Source organism: Schistocerca cancellata, chromosome 11 (genome assembly GCF_023864275.1).
Source record: "Schistocerca cancellata isolate TAMUIC-IGC-003103 chromosome 11, iqSchCanc2.1, whole genome shotgun sequence".
Lineage (NCBI taxonomy): Eukaryota > Metazoa > Arthropoda > Insecta > Orthoptera > Acrididae > Schistocerca > Schistocerca cancellata.
In genome coordinates, this window is record NC_064636.1 from 83,393,079 (window position 1) to 83,407,405 (window position 14,327).

General features: G+C 48.6%; 1 protein-coding gene across 1 annotated transcript in view; it reads left to right on the forward strand.

Moving 5' to 3' along the window:
- The window catches only part of LOC126108235 (uncharacterized), an 839,799-nt gene that overhangs the window by 698,040 nt on the left and 127,432 nt on the right, over positions 1 to 14,327 (forward strand). The gene's annotated exons all lie outside the window — the stretch shown is intronic.

The window sequence follows — 14,327 nt, forward strand, 5'->3', positions numbered from 1 at the left end:
TTTGTGAAACTGGAGCACATCGTGCACAATGTGGAGTGCTGACCCACGACTAATCTGTAAACATGCTGCAATGTCATTCAGTGTCCCTCGGCGGTTTTACTTCACTACGGCTTCAGCTGCTGCAGTGTTCTGTGGAGTCACAACTCGTTGTGCCTGACCTGGACGAGGAGCATCTTCCACTGAAGTCACACCATTTGCGAACTTCCTACTCCATTCGTAGACTTGCTGCTGTGACAAACGTGCATCACCGTACTGAACCTTCATTCGTCGATGAATTTCAATAGGTTTGACACCTTCACTACGTGAAAGCGGAATAACAGAACGCTGTTCTTCCCTGGTGCAAGTCGCAACTGGGACGGCCATCTTTATACTGATACTGCGACGGTATGTGTGCATCTGCACTATGCTGCCACCTACAGGCCATTCTACACGCCGTTTGTACACTCCTGGAAATGGAAAAAAGAACACGTTGACACCGGTGTGTCAGACCCACAATACTTGCTCCGGACACTGCGAGAGGGCAGGACAAGCAATGATCACACGCACGGCACAGCGGACACACCAGGAACCGCGGTGTTGGCCGTCGAATGGCGCTAGCTGCGCAGCATTTGTGCACCGCCGCCGTCAGTGTCAGCCAGTTTGCCGTGGCATACGGAGCTCCATCGCAGTCTTTAACACTGGTAGCATGCCGCGACAGCGTGGATGTGAACCGTATGTGCAGTTGACGGACTTTGAGCGAGGGCGTATAGTGGGCATGCGGGAGGCCGGGCGGACGTACCGCCGAATTGCTCAACACGTGGGGCGTGAGGTCTCCACAGTACATCGATGTTGTCGCCAGTGGTCGGCGGAAGGTGTACGTGCCCGTCGACCTGGGACCGGACCGCAGCGACGCACGGATGCACGCCAAGACCGTAGGATCGTACGCAGTGCCGTAGGGGACCGCACCGCCACTTCCCAGCAAATTAGGGACACTGTTGCTCCTGGGGTATCGGCGAGGACCATTCGCAACCGTCTCCATGAAGCTGGGCTACGGTCCCGCACACCGTTAGGCCGTCTTCCGCTCACGCCCCAACATCGTGCAGCCCGCCTCCAGTGGTGTCGCGACAGGCGTGAATGGAGGGACGAATGGAGACGTGTCGTCTTCAGCGATGAGAGTCGCTTCTGCCTTGGTGCCAATGATGGTCGTATGCGTGTTTGGCGCCGTGCAGGTGAGCGCCACAATCAGGACTGCATACGACCGAGGCACACAGGGCCAACACCCGGCATCATGTTGTGGGGAGCGATCTCCTACACTGGCCGTACACCACTGGTGATCGTCGAGGGGACACTGAATAGTGCACGGTACACCCAAACCGTCATCGAACCCATCGTTCTACCATTCCTAGACCGGCAAGGGAACTTGCTGTTCCAACAGGACAATGCACGTCCGCATGTATCCCGTGCCACCCAACGTGCTCTAGAAGGTGTAAGTCAACTACCCTGGCCAGCAAGATCTCCGGATCTGTCCCCCATTGAGCATGTTTGGGACTGGATGAAGCGTCGTCTCACGCGGTCTGCACGTCCAGCACGAACGCTGGTCCAACTGAGGCGCCAAGTGGAAATGGCATGGCAAGCCGTTCCACAGGACTACATCCAGCATCTCTACGATCGTCTCCATGGGAGAATAGCAGCCTGCATTGCTGCGAAAGGTGGATATACACTGTACTAGTGCCGACATTGTGCATGCTCTGTTGCCTGTGTCTATGTGCCTGTGGCTCTGTCAGTGTGATCATGTGATGTATCTGACCCCAGGAATGTGTCAATAAAGTTTCCCCTTCCTGGGACAATGAATTCACGGTGTTCTTATTTCAATTTCCAGGAGTGTAGTACGCTTACCAAGTTACAGGATAACGGTGCGAAATTTCGATTTGTTATTACAAATTTAAGATTTTCATTGGACTCACGCTCGTAAAAGGAGACGTGTCAGTAGACAAGCAGTAACAGCACAGTCGGTGTTGAGAGCTCAGCAAGTTCTAACGTGACAGACCCGGATGTAGGGGGAAGGCAAACTGGGGTATCGGCTCTGGGCGGCAATTTCAGGGGGCACCCATTCTTGTTCCTGGAGAAAAAAAAAAAAGAAAAAAAATACTCTTTTCACAAAGCGCCTAGCATCCAATGCACGTTGGTCTATCCATTGCTCATACGATTTTGAAAGCGTCAAAAAAATGTTCAAATGTTTGTGAAATCTTATGGGACTTAGCTGCTAAGGCCATCAGTCCCTAAGCTTACACACTACTTAACGTAAATTATCCTAAGGACAAACACACACACCCGTGCCCGAGGGAGGACTCGAACCCCCGCCGGGATCAGCCGTTGAAAGCGTCCCTGTTAGTTTTTGAACATTTTCGAACACAGTCTGATTTCTGAACGAATCGTATGTTGCGTTTTGGATGCGTGTATAGTGTACGTGAAGTCTCTGCCAAGGGAATCCCCGTTGCATCTAGAAATAAAAAACTTTCCTGCAGCAGAAGGGGACCGGGCTATACGAGCTGAGCCGAATAAACTCGAACGGGTAAATACCAATCGCTGTTTGCTTATCTGGTTGATAGGATGTGCGAATGATACGCGTTCTTGTAAATATTAGCGAGATTCGTAGATTCAGACTACCAGAGTGGAAATAAACTACTAAGAGAAAGATAACGTATTAACTTCTCGGTACATCGAAGAAAATAAAATTTTTACAGAAAATTTTTGCCACACCGCTACACTACTAAGTGTCGGTTGCACAGTCCCCTGTTAGCACCCGCTTGTGTTCTCGGAAAAGCGCGGAAAACGCGTCGTACGAAAACATGATAACGCCTAACGGGAGAATGAACGCGGCGTAATTAAGCCAGTGATCCTGGAAGGGTTACTGGAAACAGGAGAATAAGTTTTGACAATGGCAGGAATAGTTACAAAATTAGTGATGACAAGATTGTTAGAACGAGGAAGAAGAACAAACGGGGACATCACACAAATTACGTGGAAGAATATGACGATTCCAAATTTATATAAAAAGTACTACTTTTCGATCTGATGGTTGAGAAACTGGAGCATATGAATGAAATGGGAAACAGTTTCCTAAGATAAAACATTTTGTTTGTAATTAGCCCAATAGGCATTTGATATTGGTACTTCGTGAATTATATGCGTCGTGTTACTTATGTAAATGTAGATAAAAATGACAATTTGTGCCAAAACAATCTCGTTTATTCGGCGTGTGTTAGAATTGCTGCAATATTAGAAAGGGCTATTTCGTTTTATCTAGCAGACAGAGACAAAATAGAAGTAATCAAATCGAGAGACAACACCAGTCTTCGGTACTATTCGTATTAACAGCATTTTCAGTATTAGGCAACGACATTTTGACTTTTCACGTATCAAAATGTTTGACGAATTTTGATGAGGTAACAGATTCTTTCGCAGAAAGAAATGCAACTTTAGACACAAAAAAATTCTGGGACCTAAGGACTGAAGATATTGTACTCTCTTGCTTGTCTCTTATCTTTACTGGATTTATGTTTCCTGTATTTATTTTTATGTCACGCGGAGGGAAACGTTACTAGCCAATAGGCAATAAAAAGTGCAGATTTTCTCAAGAGTTCTTATTCTCCAGGTCACAAATAATCCCACCCAGTATAAGTTGTGAGTTTTTTTTTAAGGGAGGTAGGACGTCAAACCGGCCGACTGGGAGTAGGAGAGGCAACACAGGGCAGCTTAATTCCCACTGTCATGAATATAGGTCCGATGGCTTCCATTACATAATATACACCTTTGAATTACACAGAGCGAAATTCAGTGGCGTGCTATTGAAGAAGCTGTGTGAATAGGCGTGGCACTCCACTTTGACGTCGGCCGGAGTGGCCGAGCGGTTCTAGGCGCTACAGTCTGGAACCACGCGATCGCTACGGTCGCAGGTTCGAATCCTGCCTCGGGCATGGATGTGTGTGATGTCCTTAGGTTAGTTAGGTTTAAGTAGTTCTAAGTTCTAGGGGACTGATGACCTCAGATGTTAAGTCCCTTAGTGCTCAGAGCCATTTGAACCATTTTCGGTAAATCCCACATTAATGCAATTAATGCTCAAAATGATGCCCGCCAACCTAAGTGCATTTGGCAATACGTGTAACGACATTCCTCTCAACAGCGAGTAGTTCGCCTTCCGTAATGTTCGCACATGCATTGACAATGCGCTGACGCATGTTGTCAGGCGTTGTCGGTGGATCACGAAAGCAAATATCCTTCAACGTTCCCCACAGAAAGAAATCCGGGGACGTCAGATCCGGTGGACGTGCGGGCCACGGTATGGTGCTTCGACGACCAATCCACCTGTCACGAAATATGCTATTCAATACCGCTTCAACCGCACGTGAGCTATGTGCCGGACATCCGTCATGTTGGAAGTACATCGCCATTCTGTCATGCAGTGAAACATCTTGTAGTAACATCGGTAGAACATTACGTAGGAAATCAGCATACATTGTACCATTTTGACTGCCATCGATAATATGGGGCCAATTATCCCTCCTCCCATAATGACGCACCATTCATTAACCCCCCAAGGTCGCTGATTTTCCACTTGTCGCAGCCATCGTGGATTTTCCGTTGCCGGATAGTGCATATTATGTCGCTTTACGTCACCGCTGTTGGTGAATGACGTTTCGTCGCTAAATAGAACGCGTGCAAAAAATCTGTCATCGTCCCGTAATTTCTCTTGTGCTCAGTGGCATAAATGTACACGACGTTCAAAGTCGTCGCCATGCAATTCCTGGTGCACAGAAATATGGTACGGGTGCAATCGATGTTGATGTAGCATTCTCAACACCGACGTTTTTGAGATTCCAGATTCTCGCGCAATTTGTCTGCTACTGATGTGAGAATTAGCCGCGGCAGCAGCTAAAACACCCGCTTGGGTTGGTTGGTTGGTTGGTTTGGGGGAAGAGACCAAACAGCGAGGTCATCGGTCTCATCGGATTAGGGAAGGACGGAGAAGGAAGTCGGCCGTGCCCTTTCAAAGGAACCATCCCGGCATTTGCCTAGAGTGATTTAGGGAAATCACGGGAATCCTAAATCAGGATGGCCGGACGCGGGATTGAACCGTCGTCCTCCCGAATGCGAGTCCAGTGTGCTAGCCACTGCGCCACCTCGCTCCACCTGCTTGGGCATCATCATTTGTTGCAGGTCGTGGTTGACGTTTCAATTGTGGCTGAACACTTCCTGTTTCCTTAAATAACGTAACTATCCGGCGGACGGTCCGGACACTTGGATGATGTCGTCCAGGATACCGAGCAGCATACATAGCACACGCCCGTTTGGCATTTTTATCACAATAGCCAGACATCAACACGATATCGACTATTTCCGCAATTGGTAAACGGTCCATTTGAAGACGGGTAATGTATCACGAAGCAAATACCGTCCGCACTGGCGGAATGTTACGTGATACCACGTACTTATACGTTTGTGACTATTATAGCGCCATCTATCACAAAGCGAAAAAAGTGGTCCAAGTAAAACATTCATATTTCTTTACGTACTACACGAATATGTAATAAAAAGTGGGGGTTCCTCTTTTTCAAAAAAACGAAGTTGATATCCGTTTGACCTATGGCAGCGGAATCTAGCGGGCCAACCTTAGCGGCATCTGGTTTGCCCCTTCAAGCTAGGCAAGTTTCGCTCTTTGTAGTTTTTTCGTTTGACGCTTATTTCGTGAGACATTTGGCCCGGTCACAATGAATGGACCACCCTGTACTGAGCCGAATTGGAGGTTCAAATGCTTCAAATGGCTCTGAGCACTATGGGACTTAACATCTGAGGTCATCACTCCCCTAGAACAGGTTCGAATCCTGCCTCGGGCATGGATGTGTCTGACGCCCTTAGGTTAGTTAGCTACTTAAAAGCTAACTAACCTAGGTACGTCACACACATAGATGCCCGAGGCAGGATTCGAACCTGCGACCGTAGCAGCAACGCGGTTCTGGACTGAAGCGCCTAGAACCGCTCGGCCTCACCGGCCAGCTCCGAATTGGAGGAAAAAAGAAATTTTTGGTTCCGCTAGACTGAAAGCCATGCTTTACTATAGGCAATACTAAGCGACGGTTGATGTGGAGTAAAGAGCGATATCATTGGGAAATGGATGACCGGACGTAGGTGACTGGAAGTGGTGCATCACGCTAAGGCTGTGGCAGTCCGATGGAACACTCTGGGTTTCGCAAATGCCTGGAGATACCTTTCGTCGAGTGACGTACGGAGGAGATGGTATGGGGGATTCTTCGCACCCTGTCACAAAACAGCATGTGTTATGCAATGTTTTTAGGACGGTAACATTCCTGAAATGGATTGGCCTGTCCAAAGTCCCTCCCTGGACACAAGGGAACACTTCTGGATGGGTTAGGACATCGACTTCGGTCCGGACCCCATCGCCCATCGTCATTACGTTCTCTGGTTTCGACTGCTGAGGAAGAATGGGATATCATTCCTCCAGACACCTCAGTGATGGTATCCTCAGTCGAGTGCATCCGTCCTAAAGACGAAGGCAGTACACACCCTATATTGAGGTCCACTAATCGTATCCACATACACTCCTGGAAATTGAAATAAGAACACCGTGAATTCATTGTCCCAGGAAGGGGAAACTTTACTGACACATTCCTGGGGTCAGATACATCACATGATCACACTGACAGAACCACAGGCACATAGACACAGGCAACAGAGCATGCACAATGTCGGCACTAGTACAGTGTATATCCACCTTTCGCAGCAATGCAGGCTGCTATTCTCCCATGGAGACGATCGTAGAGATGCTGGATGCAGTCCTGTGAAACGGCTTGCCATGCCATTTCCACCTGGCGCCTCAGTTGGACCAGCGTTCGTGCTGGACGTGCAGACCGCGTGAGACGACGCTTCATCCAGTCCCAAACATGCTCAATGGGGGACAGATCCGGAGATCTTGCTGGCCAGGGTAGTTGACTTACACCTTCTAGAGCACGTTGGGTGGCACGGGATACATGCGGACGTGCATTGTCCTGTTGGAACAGCAAGTTCCCTTGCCGGTCTAGGAATGGTAGAACGATGGGTTCGATGACGGTTTGGATGTACCGTGCACTATTCAGTGTCCCCTCGACGATCACCAGTGGTGTACGGCCAGTGTAGGAGATCGCTCCCCACACCACGATGCCGGGTGTTGGCCCTGTGTGCCTCGGTCGTATGCAGTCCTGATTGTGGCGCTCACCTGCACGGCGCCAAACACGCATACGACCATCATTGGCACCAAGGCAGAAGCGACTCTCATCGCTGAAGACGACACGTCTCCATTCGTCCCTCCATTCACGCCTGTCGCGACACCACTGGAGGCGGGCTGCACGATGTTGGGGCGTGAGCGGAAGACGGCCTAACGGTGTGCGGGACCGTAGCCCAGCTTCATGGAGACGGTTGCGAATGGTCCTCGCCGATACCCCAGGAGCAACAGTGTCCCTAATTTGCTGGGAAGTGGCGGTGCGGTCCCCTACGGCACTGCGTTGGATCCTACGGTCTTGGCGTGCATCCGTGCGTCGCTGCGGTCCGGTCCCAGGTCGACGGGCACGTGCACCTTCCGCCGACCACTGGCGACAACATCGATGTACTGTGGAGACCTCACGCCCCACGTGTTGAGCAATTCGGCGGTACGTCCACCCGGCCTCCCGCATGCCCACTATACGCCCTCGCTCAAAGTCCGTCAACTGCACATACGGTTCACGTCCACGCTGTCGCGGCATGCTACCAGTGTTAAAAACTGCGATGGAGCTCCGTATGCCACGGCAAACTGGCTGACACTGACGGCGGCGGTGCACAAATGCTGCGCAGCTAGCGCCATTCGACGGCCAACACCGCGGTTCCTGGTGTGTCCGCTGTGCCGTGCGTGTGATCATTGCTTGTACAGCCCTCTCGCAGTGTCCGGAGCAAGTATGGTGGGTCTGACACACCGGTGTCAATGTGTTCTTTTTTCCATTTCCAGGAGTGTATTTTTCGTCAGCCCTAGTGTATGTCTGACCAGACAAGTGCGAGGATTGTCGGAGAATGTGATTAACAGGTCATGCATCCAAGTTGCTGACGAGGATGAGATACAGGAGAATGGAAAAGAAAATTGAGGATGTGCTAGCTAACGATCAGTTTGGCTTTAGATAAGGTAAAGGCACCTGAGAGGCCATTCTGACGTTGCGCTTGATAATGGAAGCAAGACTAAAGAAAAATCAAGACACGATCAGAGGATTTGTCGACCTGGAAAAAGCCTTCGACAATGTAAAATTGTGCAAGATGTTCTAAATCCCGAGAAAAATAAGGGTAAGCTATAGGGAGAGACGGGTCATATACAATATGTACAAGAGCCAAGAGCGAATAATAAGAGTGGACGACCGAGAACGAAGTCCTCGGATTAGAAAGGGTGTAAGACAGGGATGTAGACTTTCGCACCTACTGTTCAATCTGTACATCTAATGTACAGAATGATGGAAATACACTCCTGGAAATGGAAAAAAGAACAAATTGACACCGGTGTGTCAGACCCACCATACTTGCTCCGGACACTGCGAGAGGGCTGTACAAGCAATGATCACACGCACGGCACAGCGGACACACCAGGAACCGCGGTGTTGGCCGTCGAATGGCGCTAGCTGCGCAGCATTTGTGCACCGCCGCCGTCAGTGTCAGCCAGTTTGCCGTGGCATACGGAGCTCCATCGCAGTCTTTAACACTGGTAGCATGCCGAGACAGCGTGGACGTGAACCGTATGTGCAGTTGACGGACTTTGAGCGAGGGCGTATAGTGGGCATGCGGGAGGCCGGGTGGACGTACCGCCGAATTGCTCAACACGTGGGGCGTGAGGTCTCCACAGTACATCGATGTTGTCGCCAGTGGTCGGCGGAAGGTGCACGTGCTCGTCGACCTGGGACCGGACCGCAGCGACGCACGGATGCACGCCAAGACCGTAGGATCCTACGCAGTGCCGTAGGGGACCGCACCGCCACTTGCCAGCAAATTAGGGACACTGTTGCTCCTGGGGTATCGGCGAGGACCATTCGCAACCGTCTCCATGAAGCTGGGCTACGGTCCCGCACACCGTTAGGCCGTCTTCCGCTCACGCCCCAACATCGTGCAGCCCGCCTCCAGTGGTGTCGCGACAGGCGTGAATGGAGGGACGAATGGAGACGTGTCGTCTTCAGCGATGAGAGTCGCTTCTGCTTTGGTGCCAATGATGGTCGTATGCGTGTTTGGCGCCGTGCAGGTGAGCGCCACAATCAGGACTGCATACGACCGAGGCACACAGGGCCAACACCCGGCATCATGGTGTGGGGAGCGATCTCCTACACTGGCCGTACACCACTGGTGATCGTCGAGGGGACACTGAATAGTGCACGGTACATCCAAACCGTCATCGAACCCATCGTCTACCATTCCTAGACCGGCAAGGGAACTTGCTGTTCCAACAGGACAATGCACGTCCGCATGTATCCCGTGCCACCCAACGTGCTCTAGAAGGTGTAAGTCAACTACCCTGGCCAGCAAGATCTCCGGATCTGTCCCCCATTGTGCATGTTTGGGACTGGATGAAGCGTCGTCTCACGCGGTCTGCACGTCCAGCACGAACGGTGGTCCAACTGAATAGTGCATGTGGAAATGGCATGGCAAGCCGTTCCACAGGACTACATCCAGCATCTCTACGATCGTCTCCATGGGAGAATAGCAGCCTGCATTGCTGCGAAAGGTGGATATACACTGTACTAGTGCCGACATTGTGCATGCTCTGTTGCCTGTGTCTATGTGCCTGTGGTTCTGTCAGTGTGATCATGTGATGTATCTGACCCCAGGAATGTGTCAATAAAGTTTCCCCTTCCTGGGACAATGAATTCACGGTGTTCTTATTTCAATTTCCAGGAGTGTACAATATGTACAAGAGCCAAGAGGGAACAATAACAGTGGACGACCGAGAACGAAGTGCTCGGATTAGTAAGGGTGTGAGACAGGGATGTAGCCTTTCGCACCTACTGTTCAATCTGTACATCTGATGTACAGAATGATGGAAATATAAGAAAGATTCAGGAGTGGAGTTAAAATTCAAGGTGATCAATGATACAATTCGCTGAGGACATTGCAAATCCTGACTGAAAGTGAAGAAGAATTACAAGATTTGCTGTATGGAATGAACACTCTAATTAGTGAAGAACATGGGTTGATAGTAAATCGAAGAAAGACAAGGGTGATGAAAAGTAGTAGAAATGAGGACAGAGAGAGACTTAGGATTGATGGACAGGAAGTAAATGAAGTTAAGGAATTCTGCTACCTAGGCAGTAAAATAATCAATAGCAGACGCAGCAAGGAGGACATCAAAAGCAGACTAGCATTGGCAAAAAGGGCATTCCTGCGCAAAGGAAGTGTACCAGATGTAGGCCTCAATGGAGGAAAAAATTTCTGAGAATTTGCGTTTGGAGTACAGCATTGTATGGTACTGAAACGTGGACTGTGGGAAAACCAGAACAGAAGAGATGGCTCAAATGGTTCAAATGGCTCTGAGCACTATGGGACTCAACGGCTGCGGTCATAAGTCCCCTAGAACTTAGAACTACTTAAACCTAACTAACCTAAGGACATCACACACATCCATGCCCGAGGCAGGATTCGAACCTGCGACCGTAGCGGTCGTGCGGTTCCAGACTATAGCGCCTTTAACCGCTCGGCCACTCCGGCCGGCAGAACAGAAGAGAATGGAAGTATTTGAGACATGGTGCTATAGACGAATGTTGAAAATTAGGTGGACAGATAAGGTAAGGAATGAGGAGGAAAGGAATATGTTGAAAACACTGATAGGGAGAAGGGACAGGATGATAGGACATTTGGGAATGACTTCCATGATACTAGAGGGAGCTGCAGAGGGCAAAACTGTAGAGGAAGACAGAGACTGGGAGACATTCAGAAAATAAATGAGGACGTAGGTTCATCTACATCTACATTTGTACTCCGCAAGCCACCCAACGGTGTGTGGCGGAGGGCACTTTATGTGCCACTGTCATTACCTGCCTTTCCTGTTCCAGTCGGGTATGGTTCGCGGGAAGAACGACTGTCTGAAAGCCTCCGTGCGCGCTCTAATCTCTCTAATTTTACATTCGTGATCTCCTCGGGAGGTATAAGTAGGGGGGAGCAATATATTCGATACCTCATCCAGAAACGCACCCTCTCGAAACCTGGACAGCGAGCTACACCGCGATGCAGAGCGCCTCTCTTGCAGAGTCTGCCACTCGAGTTTGCTAAACATCTCCGTAACGCTATCACGGTTACCAAATAACCCTGTGACGAAACGCGCCGCTCTTCTTTGGATCTTCTCTATCTCCTCCGTCAACCCGACCTGGTACGGATCCCACACTGATGAGCAATACTCAACGAGGGTTTTGTAAGGCACCTCCTTTGTTGATGGACTACATTTTCTAAGGACTCTCCCAATCAATCTCAACCTGGCACCGGCCTTGTTGTTGTTGTGGTCTTCAGTCCTGAGACTAGTTTGATGCAGCTCTCCATGCTAGTCTATCCTGTGCAAGCTTCTCACAGTACTTACTGCAACCTACATCCTTCTGAATCTGTTTAGCGTATTCATCTCTTGGTCTCCCTCTACGATTTTTACCCTCCACGCTGCCCTCCAATAGTAAATTGGTGATTCCTCGATGCCTCAGAACATGTCCTACCAACCGATCCCTTCTTCTAGTCAAGTTGTGCCACGAACTCCTCTTCTCCCCAATTCTATTCAGTACCTCCTCATCAGTTATGTGATCTACCCATCTAATCTTTAGCATTCTTCTGTACCATCACATTTCAAAAGCTTCTATTCTCTTCTTGTCTAAGCTGTTTATCGTCCACGTTTCACTTCCATACGTGGCTACACTTCATACAAATACTTTCAGAAACGACTTCCTGACATTTAATTGTGTACTAGATGTTAACAAATTTCTCTTTTTTAGAAATGCTTTCCTTGCCATTGCCAGTCTACATTTTATATCCTCTCTACTTCGACGTTCATAAGTTATTTTGCTTCCCAAATAGCAAAACTCCTTTACTACTTTAAGTGTCTCATTTCCTAATGTAATACCCTCAGCATCACCCGTTTTCATTCGACTACATTCCATTATCCTCGTTTTGCTTTTGTTGATGTTCATCTTATACCCTCCTTTCAAGACACTCTCCATTCCGTTCAACTACTTTTCCAAGTCCTTAGCTGTCTCTGACAGAATTACAATGTCATCGGCGAACCTCAAAGTTTTTATTTCTTCTCCATGGATTTTAATACCTACTCCGAACTTTTCTTCTGTTTCCTTTATTGCTTGCTCAATATACAGATTGAATAACATCGGGGATAGGCTACAACCCTGCCTCACTACCTTCCCGCGTTACCAACAATTAATTTTATATGATCATTCCACTTCAAATCGTTCCGGACGCATGCTCCCAGATATTTTACAGAAGTAACTGCTACCAGTGTTTGTTCCGCTATCATATAATCATACAATAAAGAATCCTTCCTTCTACGTATTCGCAATACATTACATTTTGCAAGTGCTACTCTTAATTGAAGAGGTTGGCACAGGAGAAGAATTCGTGGCGGGCCGCAATAAACGAGTCACAACGATGATGAAAAAAAAAACTGTGCATCTGTAACGAACCAAAACATAGTCGAGGCAGGAGATTTAATTTATCAGTATGCGAAATAAATTTCCTGAAAGAGTGTGCGATATTTGTGGTTATTTTGCGAATAAGTCTCAATTAAAAGCCTATTTAATTGTAACATCGCTATTTATGCCCATTACAGACGATTGTGACATACGGCTTCTAGAGAGCGTCGAAAAATTCTCTGCCCCTTTTTTTTTATATATAGGAGTGTGGCCAGTCGATAAAGATCCATCGTCGACGTCTCATTTGCGGCGAGAGTCGTAATGTGGAGCCCTTAATAGCGTTACTGCCAGGGAACAGCCATAAAATCCCGGAGAGCGAAAAAAAAAAGGAGGTACGTTCCGTTCTTTCCGTGCAGTTCTCATCCCAGCGCCGTGATTCACGACGGCCGTAAATCATTCGTAGACCGAACGGTCTCTCGCTCTCGTACCGTGTGTCTGTATGCGTGTGTACGTGTGTGTGTGTGTGTGTGTGTGTGTGTGTGTGTGTATGTGTGTGTGTGTGTGTGTGTGTGTTTGTGGTCGTAGTGGGCACACATGCGCATTATTTACTTCTCTGATGTATATTTGAAGACCTACGTAATATGAGACCTCCATAAAGCGAAAATTTTTCCTGCCACCGTCCGTCTCCATTAGAGCCGTAAAACAAGAAAAAAAAGAAAGAAAAAGGAAGAAATTTCCACCTGCAACTGTTACCCAGAAAATATTCTCTTGCCTCGGAATGGTTGTCCCACGAGCGACCATTTCAAAAACATTCATAATGCATGAAACTTTCTAGCGGTCGACATATTCAGCAGACGTGAATACTGTGTCTGACAGTGTAAACGAGACGGTAACGTAGCGTTACGATGAATAATTTGTCGTAGCGTATCAGTGCGGACGTTGTAGCGAAACGAAATAGCCGGCCGCGGTGGCCGAGCGGTTCTAGGCGCTCCAGTCCGGAGCCGCGCTGCTGCTCCGGTCGCAGGTTCGAATCCTGCCTCGGGCATGGATGTGTGTGATGTCCTTAGGTTGGTTAGGTTTAAGTAGTTCTAAGTTCTAGGGGACTGATGACCACAGCAGTTGAGTCCCATAGTGCTCAGAGCCATTTGAACCATTTTTGAAACGAAATAGGCCGTGTATCGGATACTACAACACTGTTATGTACGCTCATGTGTAGTCAAATAAAATATGTAGATGAACAGATACCCTTTAGTGTACCGTCACTAATATTTATGCTCGTAGAGTCGCGTAATATCACTCTGTATTCTTGCGTATTGCTGACGCGTAGTTGTTATAATGTGTTCCCGATTCCTACATATGAGGTGATTCAGCAGTCCCTAGATATGTGTCTTATGCATCCTGCAGCGCCTTCAGTTACCACAAGGAAGATTTTCATATTTTCTCCCTGACTGTGCGCAAACTATTAGTCCTACAGAAAAAAATGAACGCGACGTCTCTGTAGGAAATTTAATATACTTAAATTTTGTGCTGGGATACATTTTTGCTATAGGCCTTAGTTTCCAAATCATTATAGGCCTTGCGAGAAAACCGGCCGTTGTGGCCGAGCGGTTCTAGTCGCTACAGTCTGGAACCGCGCGACCGCTACGGTCGCAGGTGCGAATCTTGCCTCGGGCATGGATG